The sequence below is a fragment of the Dendropsophus ebraccatus genome, chromosome 1 (genome assembly GCF_027789765.1).
Source record: "Dendropsophus ebraccatus isolate aDenEbr1 chromosome 1, aDenEbr1.pat, whole genome shotgun sequence".
Classification (NCBI taxonomy): domain Eukaryota; kingdom Metazoa; phylum Chordata; class Amphibia; order Anura; family Hylidae; genus Dendropsophus; species Dendropsophus ebraccatus.
In genome coordinates this window covers 211,220,776-211,242,086 of record NC_091454.1, presented here as the reverse complement: position 1 = coordinate 211,242,086, position 21,311 = coordinate 211,220,776, and the positions used below count along the sequence as shown (strand labels likewise).

Here is a 21,311-nt window from a genome sequence, read left to right as displayed (position 1 = left end):
GCTTTTGTGGAAAATATTCTATGTCATGTGTAACGTTCTATGCCAATAGATAAAGCTGAATAGTCAAGTAAAGTGAAAGCTCAGGAAACACGTAAATGTATACAATCTACAGACATTAGCGGTCACCTATAGCATTGTGGGAATGGAATGACTTTCTGTCGAGAATGTTATGAAAAAACCCTACAAAACTTCTAGCTCCCAGTAAACAATGTAGCAATAGTGTTGTTGTTATTGTTGTTGAACTTTACCACTTAAAGGGGTTGTTTAGTTTAGAAAACCGTTGGCTACCTACCCTATTGTAAAATTTATATCTAGGTGGAGTCGACTGGTTACGTAGAGCGTCTCTTTCTCTGGATGACCCATCCTGTTCTGGATCTCACATACAGCCCGTTGATGTAAACAGACACTGTGTAATTCCTAATTTCACCAGTGGCGGTGCTACAGGAAAACTGAAAGCTGGCAGGTAAACCATAGATTAAAACTGACACTTTGTGACCAAGATGGAGAAACCCTTTAAAGGAGAATAGCTTATTAAATATAATTCATATAAGACATTGTAAGGTTAGTTTCTTCTAACCTGTTGATAGTTTCCCTTTAAGTGTCTCAATTGTGAAGCACGTCGAGCCATAATTCTGCTGCATCAGGCATAACAAATGTGGGGCATGGTTTTCAATGGAGGACCTTGTCTACTGGAAGCAAAATTACTTCTCCAGTACCCTCTTAAAGACAGAGGCTCCTAGTTTAATCATGGCATTGTGACTGACCGACATTGCGACTGATCATGTGATTTTAATATTTTTTACAAGGTTGAAAAGTTTTCTAATCTCATGTTAGGATAAAAGTTTTTGATAAAATTCCAGAACTGATAAGTCCTCTATGAGCGGAGAGTTCGGCAAACACTAGAAGATCAACTTCAAGGCAAACAGCTTTGTGCAGTGCCGGGTACAGAGAATAAAACGATCCATGGAAACAGACATATTGAACAATACAGAAAAAATACTGGAATAGAACAAAAGGCAAAAGTTATTACCAAACACATAAAAAATAGAAGCACAATTTACGTATTTTAACCCTAGAAAAGTAAACGACTTTTTTTAAATGTGTTTCTAATTAACAAAGTCGCATCATGTTCTGGAATTAGTGCGGAGCGGGCTGGAATTGAAGGAATCAGCTTCAATCTTCAAAGCTGGAGAATAAAGGGAAAGGTCCTTTAAATTAGCCCCACACTTCACAACAAAGGAAGAGTTTCCTCTCGCTAATGATGCAAGCGATGGGGCGAACAATAGGAGATGATTGTTTGCGAATATAATTTCATGTATTTATTTACAGCAGCGCTCTTGGTCGTCACCAGCTTCCGCTTATATTATGTACTCAGTTTTGTTTTTCACAGTTTTAATAATTCTCTACACAGCAATTTATCAAAAAGTTTTCTAGGAAGTCACCAGGATCTATGAAACTCTTTTCTTTAGAGTTCAGGTTCAGCAATGTTCTTCCATTTGATTCCCGGTATCTGGAGATGTTGGATGCCACCCCAGGGCTGCCAGGAAAACATGGATACAGCCAGGAGTCAAATGCTGAGCGTTTGGGTTCGGATGAACATTGACCAACTCAAATGTTTGGCAAGTTCACCCAAGTCTATTTATTACCAATGTGATTTAAAACGTATGTACCATTTGTCAAGTGAATTTTTCCCCCCCACTACCTTGCCGGCATGTGGATTCTGGTGGCATGGTTCATTTTTCAAAATGCCCTCTGGTTCCCGTGCTTGGCATCAGTACTCTTAATGTGCCCCTCTATGCACTAGAGCTGGGCCCAGAGCATCAGGCCTGACCGCGATATCCTCTCCCTTTCGTGATGCGGCCAGGTTTTTTTTCTAATGGAAACACGTCACTGAGGGGAGGGGATATCATTACATTGGGGACACAGAGCATGCCTCCGGTGCATAGAGCAGGCTGGTGCACATGAAGAATACCTACACCACCGGGATGCCCACGCCGACAAGATACGGGAAAAAAATTTCAGTTAGTATGGTAAAATTGCTTTAAGATGGGCATACACCTCCTAATTGGTTAACAGCTGTCTCAGCCCCCATACACCTCAGATGGTCAGCTGGTTCAGTCAAAATTGGCCGGTTTAGTCGGCATAACCTAATCTAATATTAATGTCCATCTTTGCCATAAAACTTTGCTCAGTCCTGGATATTATGATGTGAACAAAAAAATTACCCAGTTTATTATATTTTAATCTTTTATTAAACTAAGAAAATGTTGTAGACTGACTTACTAATTATGTAGAAAAAAATGCATTGGTCCTGATTCATAACGAAGGGTAAGCTGTATATCACAATAAATAATCCCCTATAAACACTTAGAAAAGAGGCTATTACTTTGGAAAAGGGACCTATAGCGCCTTTGATGTCATCAATAACCATCTAAGCCCAAGAAAAGGGCAATCCTTCAGCCTTGGTTTCACTAAAGGTTTCCTCCACAGGGTCTTCTTCCTCTCCTGAGTACTGGAGAATAACTCTTTGTGAGTGAAGAATTTTTTGTGTTTAGTGTCATTTTCATAGTTTTTCCCTAAACAAGTACTTTTATGTTAATGACACTGAATTAAATAATATGTTATAAAGTTGTTGTCTTTTTTTAAAACTATAGCAAAGATGGTCAAGACCAAACAACCATGGAGTCGTTGTAGTTTATGTTGCAAGGCATCATGGAGAATTCATGCAATAGAAGGTCCTGTTGACATCATCACAGAACCTCCATCGTGATATCTCCATCTAACACAATTTATTGCATGCACGCTATTTCTGTTGCCCTTATGACCATCACTGTAGCTATGGGTGCAAACTACACATCAGTGGATAAATGGCATATGGTGGTTTTCGGGGGCTTTGGTGTATATTTTCCATAAGATACAGGAGACCTCAGTCAATACCTACTTACCATGATTGGTGTTATTTGTAGAACTATTTATATCTGACCCCTACTAGGTGCTGCCAGATAGTACCTGACTATCACTTTTGCCTGTAATCTGTGAGCATTATCCAGTCATGTGTATCAGCACCTGCATAGCAGGCGTATGCGTCCTGTTCAATCAGGATTTGTTAGAGATTGCAGTAGCGAGCTCTGGAGGAATATATGTAAAGTGCAGACTCTCTAACAGGTAGATAAATATGTGTTAGCCGGCATATCTGGTTACCTTGCACAGTAGTATATGTGCCGGCTGGGATTTGTCCAGCATTAACAATCAGTATAACGAGAAATCCCGCTAATCCCCTCATTTTGCAGTTAAGTCCTGATCAGATCAATTACATGTTTTGTGGTTTCCAGGGGTGATGTTAAGTCCACTATAAGTCATGACTGCAGCCAATCCTTGGGTTTTCACATTTCAATGTCTTATGACTATTAGCCGCTCACAAGCTGTTCTTTATCACTCTGGGGACCCTTGGCTTATGTCGTCACAGTAGCCAGATTATGTTGTCAGTAGAGAAGAGCGCAACTCGAGCATGCTTGACTTTGATCGTTCTACATTTGAACACTGGTGGCTGAAGAAGTTGGAGCCCTAGAGAGTCCAGGAAAGCATGGATACAGCCTAGGCTATATCCATGTTTTCCAGGACTCCCTAGGGCGGCATCTAACTTCTTCAGCCACCGGTAATCGAATGCTGAACAATCAGACTTGAGTGTGCTTGACTTGCGTTCATCTCTAGTGGTCAGGTCAAAAGACTTCACTAGTTGGTGTACTTCAACCAGTTTAATCCAAGACACATTTATTATGTGTTTTAGACACCCTCTAAAGCTTAAAGGGGTGGTTTAAAGGGGTAAAGGGCATGGCTTCACAAGAGTGGCAATGAAATGTACAAAAATTGTGGTGTAAATTTTTAAAGGGATATTGTCATTTTGAACGTGATTCTGATCTGGCAGAACCATGTTATACAGCAGAAGGTTCTAAACAGATTAATAAATTGATATGTGGAGAAAGATTCAGTATAACTTGTGTTTTATTTATTATTTATTCTTGGCTTAGGAGTCCAGTGGGTGGTCCTACTCAGTGATTGGAAGCCTTCTTTATGTGAATCTCCCTACAGAAATAGTCACAGTAGTCTTATTGGTGACTGTCAGGCCCTATTACATGGAGCGATTATCGTTTGAAAATTCGCTGTAACCACCAAAAACGAGCGATTTTCTGTCACCTTGCGATCAAACAACAAATGAAAAGTCCTTAATTTTTGTCTTTCAACATGTTGAAAAAAAATTGTTGGTTGTTCGCTGATCGTTTGCATATCTGATCGTGTTATAAGTCATTTGCGGATAAAACAGGTTATGTGGGTCGTCCTGAGGAACGATTAGCGACCATATAACCACATAAAAACAATCGTTCATAACAGTATTCGGAGAATGTAATAACCTCAGAATCATTCGCTACAAAATCGCTAGTTATCGATCAATCGTTATAGCCAATCTTTAAATGATAATCGTTTTGTGCAATAGGGGCTTAATCTGGGCTATTCCTTTATGGTGGAAGCAGGGATAAATGGCCACCCAATATCACTGCCGCCCCAATAACAGGATCAGATGGGTCTCAATTTACCAATCTCTGTTTTCCCGTTGGCTGAAATCTTGGACATGAAATTGTTGGCGTCTTCCTCCGAAGGCAGCTGTGTGTAACGCCCGGAGTAGTGGATCCACTGGACCGGCACCAGCGATGGCACAAACCTCACCAGGGAGCGGAGTCTAAGGGGCCGCTGGTTTTCACCAGAGCCCGCCGCAAGGCGGGATGGACTTGCTGCGGCAGGCGACCCCCAGGTCGCTACCCCTGGCTTGGTTGCTGGTGTCGGCAGGCGAGGCGTGGCAGGAGATGGCACAGGCAATAGTCTGCAGATGAGAGAGCACGTGACAGGCTGGACACGGGAACAGGTGGAGTGACAGGGGAACAGGAACCAGGAACAGGGACTAGGGACCAGGTAACGGACAGGACTCAGGAACAGGGACTTGGGACCAGGTAACGGACAGGACACAGGAACAACAGGGAGCTGGGCCAAACGCTATGGGAAGCATGTAGAGGCTCCAACACAAGGGACAGGGCATGCTGGGATTTATAGGGGAGTGATTAGGTGCAACTACCAATTAAGAGCGCACTGCCCCTTTAAATCTGAGACAGCCGGCGCGCGCGCGCCCTAGGAGGCGGGGACGCGCGCGCCGGCCGGCACAGCGGGAGACAGGAGCGTGGAGAGGTGAGGCGCCCCCCGGGGCCGAGGTGATAGCAGCGCCGGGTCCCCGACTATGGACACCGGCTGCTGCATGGGGCAGGAAGCGGTCGCGGGGGCGGCCCGGAACGCGGGACGCCGCCGCGGCTGTGACAGTACCCCCCCCCTTTGGCCTCCCCCTCTTTCTTGCCTGCAGATGGCACAGGAAGCCACAAAGTCTTTGACATCTTGAAACAAACTGGACCACCAGTAGTGGCGAGAGATCCGTTGGCCGGTCTTACGGACTCCAGGGTGCCCGGCCTCCAACGAGGAATGACCCCACTTCAAAATACCTCTTCGAAGCGCAGGGTGAACATGAGTCTTTCCGGGGGGTACTCTCCGAAGCGAGGAGGTGACGACTGGTGCTAGGCGATCAGGCGGTAAAACATGGCAAGGGACTGTGGGTCTGTGGACGAGGACCTTCTGTAAGTTCTCCCGGTGGTGAGGGGACCCGACCTTAGCCTTGGGTACGGAGAGAGGGTACACCTCGGCAGAGAAGGCATCCGCCGAGTCTTGGTCTTCTGCCGATAGGTTGGATAGAGGCTTGGCTGGGACAGGAAACGACATAGTACACTTGGTCTGAGGTGACCTGAGACACTGGTTGGAACAGTCCTGACCCCAACTGAGAATCTCCCCGGTTCTCCAGTCCAGTTGAGGGGCATGTTCTTGCAGCCACGGGAGTCCCAGGAGGACCGCGGGGGAAGAATGGGGCAGGACGTAGAAGGATATCTTTTCTTGATGTAAAGGACCCACCTGGAGGACTAAAGGTGCGGTCTGGTAGTACACACGGTCGGTAAGAATTTCGCCTGTGACCGAGGAGATAGTCAGGGGCCTGGCTAGTCGGGTCACGGGTAGCCGCCATCTTTGGACCAATGTTGCCGCAATAAAACTGCCTGCTGACCCAGAATCGAGGAAGGCAGTAGTCTGATGATTTCGTCCTGAGAGAGTCCGGATGGAAACTGGCATAGACAGACTTGGAATGGTGGCATTCACACCTAGGGACACCTGTCCCACCGGACCTAGGTGCGAGCATTTTCCGGATGTTTGGGGACGTAGGGGACATCCCAGCCGGAAGTGATCGGAACCCCCGCAATAGAGACAGAGATTCTGCTCCAGGCGCCGGATTCTTTCATCAGGCGTCAGGTGAGCCCGTTCCACCTGCATAGGAATCTCAGGAGAGGGTTGGGACATCGAAAGATCAGGATTCTGGAAAACCGGCGCCAGCTGGGGATGGCGACGGGAACGAGTTAGTAAATGTTCATGCCGAACCTCCTCCTCCCTCTCCGAAAAACGAGTATCAACTCGGGTGGCCAGTAGAATGAGTTCGTTCAGGGAGGTAGGCAGGTCTCGGGCAGCGAGCACGTCTCTCACACGACTAGACAGGCCCTTCTTGAAGGTGGCCAATAGGGCGGCCTCGTTCCAGTCCAATTCGGCTGCCAGGGTGCGGAACTGGATGGCGTAATCACCAACAGAGGAGCTGCCTTGAGAGAGGTTGAGGAGAGCAGTCTCGGCTGAAGAAGCACGGGCAGGTTCCTCAAAGACGGAGCGAAACTCGAATAGGAAGGCCCGGAGATTGGCAGCGACTGGATCGGCACCAGCGATGGCACAAATCTCACCAGGGAGCGGAGTCTAAGGGGCCGCTGGTTTTCACCAGAGCCCGCCGCAAGGCGGGATGGACTTGCTGCGGCAGGCGACCCCCAGGTCGCTACCCCTGGCTTGGTTGCTGGTGTCGGCAGGCGAGGCGTGGCAGGAGATGGCACAGGCAATAGTCTGCAGATGAGAGAGCACGTGACAGGCTGGACACGGGAACAGGTGGAGTGACAGGGGAACAGGAACCAGGAACAGGGACTAGGGACCAGGTAACGGACAGGACTCAGGAACAGGGACTTGGGACCAGGTAACGGACAGGACACAGGAACAACAGGGAGCTGGGCCAAACGCTATGGGAAGCATGTAGAGGCTCCAACACAAGGGACAGGGCATGCTGGGATTTATAGGGGAGTGATTAGGTGCAACTACCAATTAAGAGTGCACTGCCCCTTTAAATCTGAGACAGCCGGCGCGCGCGCGCCCTAGGAGGCGGGGACGCGCGCGCCGGCCGGCACAGCGGGAGACAGGAGCGTGGAGAGGTGAGGCGCCCCCCGGGGCCGAGGTGATAGCAGCGCCGGGTCCCCGACTATGGACACTGCATGGGGCAGGAAGCGGTCGCGGCGGCGGCCCGGAACGCGGGACGCCGCCGCGGCTGTGACACTGTGTCTGTTGACAAAAAATCTCTTGTCTCTTTTTGATTTACTTCCCCTCGAAAACACATAAATGTTTACAACCAACCCGCCCTTTTACTGTTTTTTCTTAACCCTCTGGCTCTGCTTTCGTTACATTATTATTTACGACATCATTATTATGATATTGTCCATGAATCATGATGTCATCAGTGACATCATATGGCAATCCTATTTTTTTAAAGGTTTTCTCGAAGGGGAAAAGATTCTCCTTCACAAGTCCTTTGATATGTAGTAGCATAGAAGTTATTTGGGCTTTGTCACAGCCATGATATTCTGGTTTGGAGTCAATAAAAAGGTGGACCCGACCAGGCTGGCAGGACAGAAGAACTTCTTTGGAAGTGAGCGCAGCAGATCTCAGAAGGTGCTCTATGACCGCAGGATGTGAACATTAATATGGAGCCTTCCTCAGGCCTGTCAGGGCCGAAACGCCAATTTTTAATAAATCTGTCCATGATTTATCAGTCCTAGATGTCTCTGGGTGTCCCTTTTACATCCTGAGTTCATTGAGCATCTTCTGAGATCTGTTGTGCCCACTTCCAAAGAGGTTCTTCTGTCCTGCGAGCCTGGTCCAAGTCGACATTCTCATTGCTTCTACACACCATCAGGGCTTATACTGCTGGTGGTCCTCCATGAGCTGTAGAGACCCTTCTCTATACAAGCATTCCATAGTGTTGTGCCTATGCTTGCACAATCCCATAAGGTGAGTCAGTCTTCCGCCACACTGCAGGATCTCACGTTATTGGTTATACTACACCAGAAAGTGCCCTTGATTCTTTTTCCTTTACTGGTTTGGAAGGGAAAGTTCTAAAGTTGTAGTCAAGGAGTAGACAAGTGGGGTCACTAGTTCCTTTAGTATATATCTTTACATCACAGGTTATTTGAAAAAATTCCATACTTCTAAATGGCGTTATTTTGGCCGCAAGCACCAATTTCTCTGCAAGACCCATTCAGTTGAATGGAACGGTACAGAAATTTTGATTCAATATGAATATACCCTTAGGCTATGTTCACACTACATAAAAAAGCACGTCCGTAATTCATAACACCGGTCGTATTTGCGCAAACAACTTCCGTTATTTGTGAAATAACGGCCATTGTTTGCGCAATTACGACCGGTGTTATGAATTACGGCCGTGTTTTTTACGTAGTGTGAACCCGGCCTTAAAGGTCACCAATGGTACTTTACCTCCTCAATGCTACCCCCAGACCTGATTCCTACATATATCCCACATCATGCCTGACTTTCCTACGGATTGGTGAAATAAAAGCTATGTAGCTTTCCTCATCTCTTGTCTCCATCACTTCACATGGAGGTACCCATCCAAATTACAGAAACCGGTTAAAGCGAGATAAAGTGGAATAAGATTGCCTCATCCTTCTCACCGCCATGGCCATGCAATTACTGCATTAACCCAGCTGCTGGGAGACTTGCAGTCTCTTGCCTGGAGCTGCGTATGTGTCACATATTTATTTTTAACCTAATATATACAATGGAAATACCTGAATATTATACTGCAGAAAATAGCAAGGAGAGGTAGATTTGCAGTTGAAAGGGCTCCAAAGCTGACATCTTGCCTCGGCCCAGCTGTGTTTGTTTGGCTACAGCCATTAGTGAGATGATTCCCAAAAGAAGGTTAATGGTCGAGCTCTGGGGAGGGAAATACAGAGATGATGTTAATCACTGTTCAGGCGCTCCTTGTGGTTTTACTTCTCTGTTCATTCTCATTGAGAAGTCTAATTGAATCTATAGCTTCGTATTTGTACAGCTGCCGTCTCGGAGAATGGGTTGGGAGATCAAATATTGCAGTTTTAGCGGATGATTTTCTAGATCCTCTAACTGGTCCAACTAAAGAAGATCGGGCAAGTGGCCGATGGGACCCTGGGTAACGCAACTTAGCATAGCAGAAAATACTTTACCCTATTGACAGCTTCAAACAAGGATCCACCACTGGTCCCCATCACATGTGTATGGCAAGTGAGGGTCTAGAGGTTCAGTCAACCCTCAAAGCACCTCCAAAGATGTGTGCAAAGCATCATGGTCCTAATCATTCAAATTTATAAATGAAACCTCACTTGTTTCTACTTCCACATTTGAATATTTAGAATGGAAAGAACAGAGAATCCACAGTGGTCCAACACATCACTAAATGACCCATAAACCTATAGATGGCCCTTACAGTGTAGGAAGAACTTGTTGGACCCAAAAAAACTAAAACTTGTAGAGGGTAGTCTAACACTATGTAGCAGAACAGAGGTAAGGGCCAGTAAGTGATCATTGAGAAGGATGTAGATGATGTTGGGACAAAAGGTCAAAACACTTCCTTGGGTGCAGTGCCCTTATGGTGTACCTCAGTCTATGGGTGTTTGTGAGGATCAGATTCCTCTCTAGTAATGCTGAGTGAACTTGCTGAACTGCTTGGGTTCTGCAAGGTTCTCCGAACGCTTCGCATTTGACTCCCAGCATCTGGAGACGTTGGATGCCACCCTAGGAGGTCCTCGTAAACATGAATACAGCCATAAGCCATAGGCTGTTTCCATGTTTTCCTGGCATCCCTAAGGGCAGCATCCAATGTCTCCAGATGCCAGGAGTCAAATGCGGAGCGTTCGGAGAACCCTGCCGAACCCAAACAGTTTGCTCAACATTACTTACTAGCCTAGGCAAACACCACTGGTCTTCAGATGAACACTGGGCCCTGGCACATGTAGGACCTTCTGCATCACAATGGTGGAGAAGTGTAGATGCCCTTTTTCTGGTGGGTGGTCGCACTTGATAGCTGACAACCTTCCCAGTATTAGTGTGTGTACAGGCAGCTGTCAATCACTGAGTAAGACCCCCTACTAGGCATAGAAAGAGCATAGAATAAAATCTATACTGAATCTTTGCCTACAATACTGTATCTCAATCTGCTCAGCTCCTCCTGCCCTATACCATGATGCCAGCAGTTTAGACGCCAAGTTCAACATGACACATTTCCTTTAATATATCTAGACTGTTGCATAATCCTCCTCCGATCTGTTCTCCTCAACAGATTTCTGCACACCATCTTGTAACATATCCAACCATTATATTCCAATGAGCTGATAGTCTGTATAATTATAGGCTCATAGGACATATTGGAGAGGATGATCACTTTAAGGGATGTAGTAGATGGAGCAGGGAACAATAAGACAGGAAGGTCCTGATGGTGTTAGCAGTCCACGTTGGATTGTCTGTCACCCATTTCCTCCGCTGCTATTTACCAGGCACCCGAGCTTTTCCTGAGAAGCAGAGAAAATTCACGCTGCTCTGCTGTATCTGGGGATTTTCTGTTCTGGTTCCTGTTTCCCACCCACACAGAGTTTTATTTATGAATTAAATCCTGTGGGCCTGCAATAGTATAATTACAGAACATAAAGAGCCAGCCAACGGGGCGAGCGCCGACACTGCAAGACACTGTGTACCGAAAATAGCGATCTGGGGAATCACTCGGGTCTTTACCTGAATATTATAAATATCCACGCGGCAATATGACTTTTACGCCATCAATGGGAAGCGGCAGGGCCAAATTACCAAATACACCCATAGATTGTATGTGCCCCTATGTCATGTGTCATGGAGACAAACTGGGGCCCCCAGTGACTGGGAGAATGGGAGAAGCTCCATTTTCCTTTCAAAATGATGATTATATATATTATATATATATATATATATATATATATACACCGTATATATTTATATTCCTTTCTATAAGAAATTAGCGCAAATCAAGCACGCTCAAGTCCCATTGTTCAGCATTTGATTACTGGCGGCTGAAGAAGTTGTATGTGGTCCTAGGGAGTCCAGGAAAGCACGGATACTGTTTAAAGGGGTAGCGCGGCGCTAAACAATTATTCACAAAATAACACACATTACAAAGTTATACAATATAGTCTTCAGGAGGCCGCCCGAACCGCTCCATGCGTCCCTCATGCCGGCCCCCCTCTGCTGCGTCATCAGCAGCTTAGCAGCGATTGGCTGAGCATAACTGTGCTCAGCCAATCGCAGCTGAGCAGCTGATGACGTGGCCGCTCGGGAAGATCCGCCGGCCGCCCGAAGAAGACGTCACTGCTGAGGATCGGAGACCGTGGTCGGCACGTGACAGGTATGTATAGCGCACCACACTTCCGGGTACACGGGTGGGGGTGGTGGGACACGGGGAAGGGGGCCATTCACAGACATAACATACATTACAAAGTTGTATAACTTTGTAATGTGTGTTATTCTGTGAATAATTTTTTAGCGCCGGACAACCCCTTTAATCTACCAAACTCTTTACAAAGGTGGACTTATGGTTTATATCTTCCATCTGGTCTTAAGATTTCATACTACCTGTGTCCATAAAAAGTGCTAGACTATTTCTAAAGTAACGGTATACTTGGGAAGTTGGGAACAAGGTCAGACTGAGCCAATGGAGTGCCAGCACCCCAGCTATAATAGACATATTACAATGGGTCCCCAAAGGTCGAGAAAACGACAATGACAATTGGAGTTGACTATGGACTTGGTCTTAGGGCCAGTGTTTTATCAAAGGAAAACTGGACTCCATACATGCAACATGAAGCAGTTGCTTTGACTCCTCATGAAGGTGTATACAAAATATATGGTTCAGTATGTGAATAGGCTCAGGAAGAAGCATCTCTGACATATCGAGCTCCATATTGGTGCATGATAGGCGTGATATTAGGCTACACAATTTTTTAAATATATATATATCTATATATAAATATATATATGTCATATTCACAAGAACAAGTGATCCATTCTATTCTTCTGCCTTTAAGTACATTGTACATTCACTTGTGAGAGGAAATATACAGTATACCCATAATCCTCACCACAAGCCACACAATGTAAAGGATTTCTGCACTCGACATATCTACTTTCCGGAATGCATCCCCATCCTACAGATGACGTCCAGGATATATTGTTTGTAATGTAAACATCCTGCTTCCAGGGAACAACACTTCTGTATATGTGACAGTGATTCTGGCCCTACACTACACTGCCATCACTAATCCGCCTCCTAATAACCCAATACAGAAACCAAACACCACCATGTCCTATTACCCAATAGTGGGAGTCTGTAAGATACAAGAGTGTGTGTGTGCCAGTGGTGTATATACCATACCAACAAGGCTCCCGGCATCAATATAATCAGACTATTGGTTATCACCATTAATCGGCCCTGATGGGACAACCACCTCCTCTTAGACTTTATGGGTATGGCTGGCACTCTTATAGTGGTAATGTGCTGAACGTTGTACCTGGCACTGTTATAGTGGTATTGTGCTGAATGTTGTACCTGGCCCTGTTATAGTGGTAATGTGCTGAATGTTGTACCTGCCACTGTTATAGTGGTAATGTGCTGAATGTTGTACCTGGCACTGTTATAGTGGTATTGTGCTGAATGTTGTACCTGGCCCTGTTATAGTGGTAATGTGCTGAACGTTGTACCTGGCACTGTTATAGTGGTATTGTGCTGAATGTTGTACCTGACACTGTTATAGTGGTATTGTGCTGAATGTTGTACCTGGCACTGTTATATTGCTATTGTGCTGAATGTTGTACCTGGCACTGTTATAGTGGTATTGTGCTGAATGTTGTACCTGACACTGTTATAGTGGTAATGTGCTGAATGTTGTACCTGACACTGTTATAGTGGTAATGTGCTGAATGTTGTACCTGCCACTGTTATAGTGGTAATGTGCTGAACGTTGTACCTGGCACTGTTATAGTGGTATTGTGCTGAATGTTGTACCTGGCACTGTTATATTGGTAATGTGCTGAACGTTGTACCTGGCACTGTTATAGTGGTATTGTGCTGAATGTTGTACCTGGCCCTGTTATAGTGGTAATGTGCTGAACGTTGTACCTGGCACTGTTATAGTGGTATTGTGCTGAATGTTGTACCTGCCACTGTTATAGTGGTAATGTGCTGAATGTTGTACCTGGCCCTGTTATAGTGGTAATGTGCTGAACGTTGTACCCGGCACTGTTATAGTGGTATTGTGCTGAATGTACCTGGCACTGTTATGAGGTCTTGTCTTGTGACTTTTATGGGGTGATTATGGACGACATTGTTACGGGGACATGGTGGATGGCAGTACTCCCAAGTGCATGTATTGTCCACTGCTAAAAACACTATGGCATCCGTAAAATGTGGATCTATAGGCTTCCTCTGACTATCTCTGTACATTCTGTACCTCATAACTCTCAATCCCTGTAGAACTCACAGAAGAGAAATAAACACATTGTACAGTGGGAAAGTTTCCGACCTATTATAAGGTGTCATTTGTTGCAGCGCGGCGTGCCAGAATATACATTATATCTATATATTTGTATTTTTTATTCTACATAGTTGGAGGGGTGTACTCTAACCCAGCGCCCCCCTCCACAGAGAGAGAGAAAATTCAGTGTTAGGCTACAAACCCACTTGGCGGGTCTGCAGCGAGTCTCCTTGCTGCGTTTTTGCAGCAAGACTCGCTGCAGATCCCAGCCCTATACTTTCATTAGCAAAGAAACTCGCAGCAGGGATGTACATCCCTGCTCCGATTTTGTCTGCAGCCCGCCCCATTAACCCCCCCGCCGCCGGACATTATACATTACCGGGTCCCCGTTCCTGCTTGCTTCGGGACTCCCGGTGTCTTCACGGCCCGCCCGGCCAATCAGTGCGCTGCAGCGGGGCAGCACACTGATTGGCCGGGCAGAACGTGCCGGGAGCCGCCAAAGCAAGCAGGAGCGGGGACCTGGTAATGTATATCCTGCCTGCCCCCCCTGCAGCCCCGCTCGCCCCCGGCCGCATGATCGCCCCCCGCACCCCCTGGCCGCATGATCGCCCCCCGCACCCCCCGGCCGCATGATCACCCCCCGGCCGCATGATCGCCCCCCGGCCGCATGATCGCCCCCCCCCGGCCGCATGATCCCCCCCAGCCGCATGATCGCCCCCCGCACCCCCCGGCCGCATGATCGCCCCCCCGGCCGCATGATCGCCCCCCGCACCCCCCGGCCGCATGATCGCCCCCTGCAGCCCTGATCGCCCCCCGCACCCCCCGGCCGCACAATCGCCCCCCCCCGCACCCTCCGGCCGTACGATTGCCCCCCGCAGCACGATCGCCCCCCGCAGCCCGTGCAGCCGGGGGGTGCGGGGGGCGATCATGCGGCCGGGGGGTGCGGGGGGCGATCAGGGCTGCAGGGGGCGATCGTACGGCCGGGGGCGCGGGTGGCGATCATGCGGCCGGGGCTGCAGGGGGGCGGCTTGCTTCGGCGGCTCCCGGCACGTTCTGCCCGGCCAATCAGTGCGCTGCCCTGCCGCAGCGCACTGATTGGCCGGGCGGGCCGTGAAGACACCGGGAGCCCCGAAGCAAGCAGGAACGGGGACCCGGTAATGTATAATGTCCGGCGGCCGGGGGGTTAATGGGGAGGGCTGCAGACAAAATCGCAGCAGGGATGTACATCCCTGCTGCGAGTTTCTCTGCTAATGAAAGTATAGGGCTGGGATCTGCAGCGAGTCTCGCTGCAAAAACGCAGCAAGGAGACTCGCTGCAGATCCGGCAAGTGGTGGGTTTGTACCCTTAGAGTAAGGAAGGCACCTAATCTCCCTCCTTCCAGAGGTAGCCCAGAAACCCCTAGGATTGCTTTTGGCCATAAGCTTCTACAAAGTGCGGACTCCACTCCCCATGTATACCTTCCTAGTTCAATCTGAGAGAGTAGAAGAGTTGGAGACAGAGAAGTTGAACAGGAACATCATATCTAGGACCTTTTGGGGCTTCGGTCCGGGCCTAGTTTCTGCCAAACTGAAGGGCCTGCCCCCTCAGTGTACATTACAGTGCTATTCAGTAAATACTACTGTTCTTTCTGGAATCTTCTGGGAGAAAAGCCATGTCCCACCCCTCAGAGGAGAATCAGTGGGCTAATGCATTGACTACAGGGCTGGAGTGGAGCATGGACAATATTTCGGACCACACACACTACATTACCTTCCTAAATGGGGATCGCCTGCCCCAGGCATTACAGACAACCCACCTACCATATGGCCAGACACTATATAGCATCTGTATGCTCTGGGCACAAGCACCTACATACATATGTGACGTGTGTTACTATAGGTGCATGTCTTCTATAATAAAGTAGAATGCATGGAGGTGGCTCCTTGCTTTGGCCCAGTCATGATACGGTAGAGCATTGTCTGCGTTAGTAGTTCTCATGCTATGGCTTCTCCCCCCGGTAAGCAGGAGTTAATAGCTGTGTATACAGCAATATCCTACATGTCTGCGCCATCTTCTGTATTGATCTGAAATTAGTTATTCAGGGCCTCAGTCATAAATTATTAAGAATACTGAAACCCGCGGCCGTCTTGTGTGCCAGCGCTGGGAGAACGGCCAGAAATGCAGATCAATGAGACTTTCCAGATGTCGCGTATTACACTTCAGCCTGTTTCTTAAAAAAAATAAAAGCCATCCCTGTGTATCCTAGTCCAATGTGATCGGACCTCAGGGGGCGGCAGCGCGGAGACTGGGAGACAGTGTCAGCTATTATCGACATTTTATAAGGGTTTCTTCCAAACTGATGGAGATGGATCTATTTCCGAAGAAAACATTGATCAGGGTTAGTCAATGGGTTAATCTAGAGACGACTACAAATTAAACACCAGAGACTCGGTGCCAGAGACTAGTAAAAGCTTCTATGGCAAACGTTACACTTCCGTGTGGCAGTGAGTATGATTAGTTAATTAGTTGTTGAAGGTCCAAGGGGACAGATGTGGGAAAGACTAACTCTGAATGAGACTTTTATGCAAGCCACCACTGCAGTTATGCAGTGCTTAGCTACCTTAAGGGGAGAGAAGCTACTTACAGAACCCTAGTCCACGTCAGGAATGTGTCTAAAAAGTGCAGGGCAATCTCCTGAAACTAAATGAATCGACCCCAGTAGGACAAAGCTACTGGAATTGGTCTACGTATCCTAATGCGCAGTGCAGGACAACCAAGTGATTTTGGAAGTCTGCTACACCCAAATAACTGACGACTGGGACTCGTGCTACCCACCTAGGATGGCTTCTATGCAACTAGGGGTTCTATGCAGAAGGCGGTCTATACGTGAGTACAAGTATAACTTATCTTTTCTTCTCTACACTCCTGTTCCGACAAAGTACAGAATCTAGATTGGGCAGGGCTCCTCTGGCTCCTCTCTCTACCTCTACAAAGCACTTACTTCTAACAAGCACCTACTTCTAAAAGGCACTGATCTTATTCTACTGTCAGCAACAAAGTTTATCAAAATCTGCACTACCTGTATTTAGTGTAATGTTCACCTGCAACATTGTTCAGTAAAGTGTTCCATTTTTATATTAAATGCACAAGACTCTGTCTTATCTTCCTGCACCTGCACCTATACACACACCACTGTCTACCTTGGGTTATTTCTCCCCTCTCTGTGGTGAATATCAGTACTGGCATCATGACAAACAACATCACAATAACTGGCCGAGTACCACACAGTGACTGATTTTTTTTAAAAGCTTTACATTACGGACGTTTCTTTTGTAAAAATTACAGATCTGCAAAGGGGGACATTTATTAAAACTGGCGTATGAGTACACTGATCTTAAATTAGGCCCCATCCCCTCTTCCACAGCCAGATTCACTATGAGGCGCATGCGCAGTCTGGCTATGGCAGCCACCACTTTCCCTATCACTACCTCCATGCCTCCAGATAGCGGACTGTCCGTAATTTTGCCGCCTGATTAGATTATTCTTGGTTTTTCCATCTGAAGATGTAGACAAATAATTTCCGTTTTATTGTTTTGGCATTTCAGTCTGGACAGCGAGAGACGGTAATTTAGAAACTCCTTTAAAAGCCTTTATTGTACTCGTAAAACGGTCCATGTGCGCTGTCCTCTGTATTAGCTCCTCCATACCGCCACCAGTGAGCACAGCATAGGTCTTTTTTATGGCCGCCATTAAAGAAGAGGCAGACAAAGCAGAAAGTAAATTATTTCTATATTTGTTCTTTGGAAAAAAGAGGGGAGAGAGATGTCTGTATATTAGGAGAAGTCAATAGGTGTCTACACTGTCTGTGTATTAAGAGGTGAGGTCTGTGTATTAGGATGAGGAGGGGTCTGTGTATTAGGATGAGGAGGGGTCTGTGTATTAGGATGAGGAGGGGTCTGTGTATTAGGATGAGAAGCGGTCTGTGTATTAGGATGAGGAGGGGTCTGTGTATTAGGATGAGGAGGGGTCTGTGTATTAGGATGAGGAGGGGTCTGTGTATTAGGATGAGGAGGGGTCTGTGTATTAGGATGAGGAGGGGTCTGTGTATTAGGATGAGGAGGGGTCTGTGTATTAGGATGAGGAGAGGTCTGTGTATTAGGATGAGGAGAGGTCTGTGTATTAGGATGAGGAGGGGTCTGTGTATTAGGATGAGGAGAGGTCTGTGTATTAGGATGAGGAGGGGTCTGTGTATTAGGATGAGGAGGCATCTGTGTATTAGGATGAGGAGAGGTCCGTGTATTAGGATGAGGAGAGGTCCGTGTATTAGGATGAGGAGGCATCTGTGTATTAGGATGCGGAGGGGTCTGTGTATTAGGATGAGGAGAGGTCTGTGTATAAGGATGAGGAGAGGTCTGTGTATTAGGATGAGGAGGGGTCTGTGTATTAGGATGAGGAGGGGTCTGTGTATTAGGATGAGGAGAGGTCTGTGTATTAGGATGAGGAGGGGTCTGTGTATTAGGATGAGGAGGGGTCTGTGTATTAGGATAAGGAGGGGTCTGTGTATTAGGATGAGGAGAGGTCTATGTATTAGGATGAGGAGAGGTCTATGTATTAGGATGAGGAGGGGTCTGTGTATTAGGATGAGGAGAGGTCTGTGTATTAGGATGAGGAGGGGTCTGTGTATTAGGATGAGGAGGGGTCTGTGTATTAGGATGAGGAGGGGTCTGTGTATTAGGATGAGGAGGGGTCTGTGTATTAGGATGAGGAGGGGTCTGTGTATTAGGATGAGGAGGGGTCTGTGTATTAGGATGAGGAGGTGTCTGTGTATTAGGATGAGGAGGGGTCTGTGTATTAGGATGAGGAGGGGTCTGTGTATTAGGATGAGGAGAGGTCTGTGTATTAGGATGAGGAGAGGTCTGTGTATTAGGATGAGATGTCTGTGTATTAGGATGAGGAGGGGTCTGTGTATTAGGATGAGGAGGGGTCTGTGTATTAGGATGAGGAGGGGTCTGTGTATTAGGATGAGGAGAGGTCTGTGTATTAGGATGAGGAGAGGTCTGTGTATTAGGATGAGGAGAGGTCTATGTGTCCTGTCTGTGTATTAGGATAAGAGACCAGTGACTTAATAACCATGTTGTTTCTGGGAGTGATGCTGTTCTGGAAATGCATTAATATGCAATTGTTGTATTGTTCTAATTACAGGCACATTAGTATATTAATGGGAAGGACACGGCAATTACTGGTCATTAAGCCACTTAGCTCCATACTTACACTACTTACTGACTGATTACCACTGGAAGACTTGATATTTTAAAATAGGAGTAAATTTCAAATCTATATAACTTTATGACACCAGTTGATTTAAAAGATAAAAAATTCGTTGGAGTACCCCTTTAGCCCCATAGGAATCACTAACCCCAGTAGGGCTCACAATTAAAATTCACCTGTTTATAGGGTATGACATGAAACTCTTTGCAGATGTTGTCCTTGGTGGATACCCAACAGCACAGAAACTATTGTGGCTCTGCTCTTACATACGCCCCCACCTCTTTCTTATAGTGTCCTGTCCCCATCCAGATGATTTGGGGTTAGTTGTTATGCACAGGCTAGCTGCAGGCACCCGCCGCTTTATGACAAGCCTCTATAATATATTTATATAAGAATATTTTGGCACAGTATTAGCCAGAATTAGAGCTGCTCCAATGTTGAGCTGCAGGCGGCTGCCAGAATGTGAGATTATTGTCACAGTGATATCCAAGTCTATAACAAAAAAAACAAAAATTCATCAAAAGCTCTTACAGACTCCAACGTTTTATATAGAAACAAGCGAGATGTATTCTAGAAAGAACCTGTAATCCCCATAATCCTTGGGGAATTAGGGAAATATCATAAGATGTCAGACTAGGGTGCTGGGGAATTATTTACATGGACACATAGATGCCAAGGATTGTGAGCTGCAACAATACAACCAGGGAACACAGATTTAGCTATATATATATATATATATATATATATATATATATATATATATATATACACACACACACAGTGGTACCTTGGTTTAAGAGTAACTTGGATTAGGAGCATATTGCAAGAAGAGCTCACAGTTTTTCAAAATTGTAACTTGGTGTAAGAGCATTGCTTTGGTTTAAGAGCTTCCTGTACTGGGTGGGAGGGGGATGGGCTGCATAGCGGGGTCTACAGCCTTGTACTCTGATCCAGGAAGTGACTGGATTGTGGAGGTAATCTCTCCATAGCCGTAACTCCTCTCTCCTGGACAGAGAGTGCTTCATGTATGTGCCGCTGCTATAATAAGCCTGCACTTACACTCAGCTATACACACTGCTGCTATTATGTGGCTGCACTTACACTCAGCTATACACACTGCTGTATAGAAAAGTTTCTGTCACTGTTCTCCTGCACAGCTCTGTGATTTTTCCTGCTGGACACACACCTCTTCCCCATTACTGTCATGTGACAGCACAGGCCTCTGACAGCAGCCCTGCTTCTCTATTCTAGCCTGTTGTACTACGCTCCTGCATTGTGGGGATCTGCAGCTCCATCTTGTATCTACAAACTTGCTGATTGCTATACTTTACAATAACTTATAATATCACATATTCAGCTGTTTCTCTTTGTTTGTTTCATTTGTTTTACATGTTATTCAAAATATAAAAAAAATCCTTATTTTGGGGTGGGGAACCAATTTTCTGCATTTCTTTGATTTCTTATGGGAAAATTTGCTTTGGTTTAAGAGTGGATTTTGATTACAAGCGCGGTCCCAGAACAAATTATGCTCGTAATCCAAGGCACCACTTTATATATATTTGTTATCCATTTACGAGTTGTAGAAATGTCAATCTGGAAGAGTCCTTCACATCCATCATTGCCTGGTCTGGCATGATGGGAATTGTAGTTTTGTAACAGCTACAATGCTGAAGGTTAGCTGTCACTGCCGTAGACCATAAACTAGACCCATGTAAAGTCTCAGATCTAGTACTAACCCTTTAACAATGTGCAGACTGAGGACCCCCCATAGAGACATTGAAAACTGTTGACAGAAAAGGACCACTTGGTTATTATCCCAGGGTAGTTATATGTATATCCCAGGCAGGTTTACATTCCGTTACTGTAGATTTACCTACCACATCTGCTGGAAGTTTGTTCCAAGCATTTACTACTCTTTCAGTGAAGTTATATTTTCTCATGTTACTTCCAATCTGATTTGCTTTCCCTGCCACCTGACTACACTGGTGACACTTTTTTTGTGGCTGTTAGATATCACTATCCCTATATCCTTCTCTTCTGAAGTCTTTGCCAACACAGAACTGCCGATATGATCATTGGATAGAGGATTCCTCCTCCCCAAGTGCATTATTTTACATTTGGAAACATTTTACTGCAGTTTCCATTGTTTGTACTTGATATGTAGTAAAGCATATCAAAGAATATCAACCCTACAGCATACCTTTGTGTCATCAGCAACAGACAAACCTTACCTACCAACCCTTCCCCTATGTCACTATCCTTACCTACCAACCCTCCCCTATGTCACTA

The 21,311-nt window shown here is 46.3% G+C and overlaps 1 protein-coding gene and 1 long non-coding RNA gene across 3 annotated transcripts in view; both read right to left on the bottom strand.

The window, feature by feature from the left end:
* PDE4A (phosphodiesterase 4A) overlaps window positions 1-21,311 on the bottom strand; it is a 570,117-nt gene that overhangs the window by 288,334 nt on the left and 260,472 nt on the right. The window lies entirely within an intron of this gene.
* LOC138768598 (uncharacterized) overlaps window positions 1-21,311 on the bottom strand; it is an 81,943-nt gene that overhangs the window by 54,445 nt on the left and 6,187 nt on the right. Inside the window, exon 2 of the long non-coding RNA XR_011359170.1 lies at window positions 9,030-9,177. This is a non-coding gene — a long non-coding RNA (uncharacterized lncRNA). The remainder of the gene's footprint in view (window positions 1-9,029; window positions 9,178-21,311) is intronic.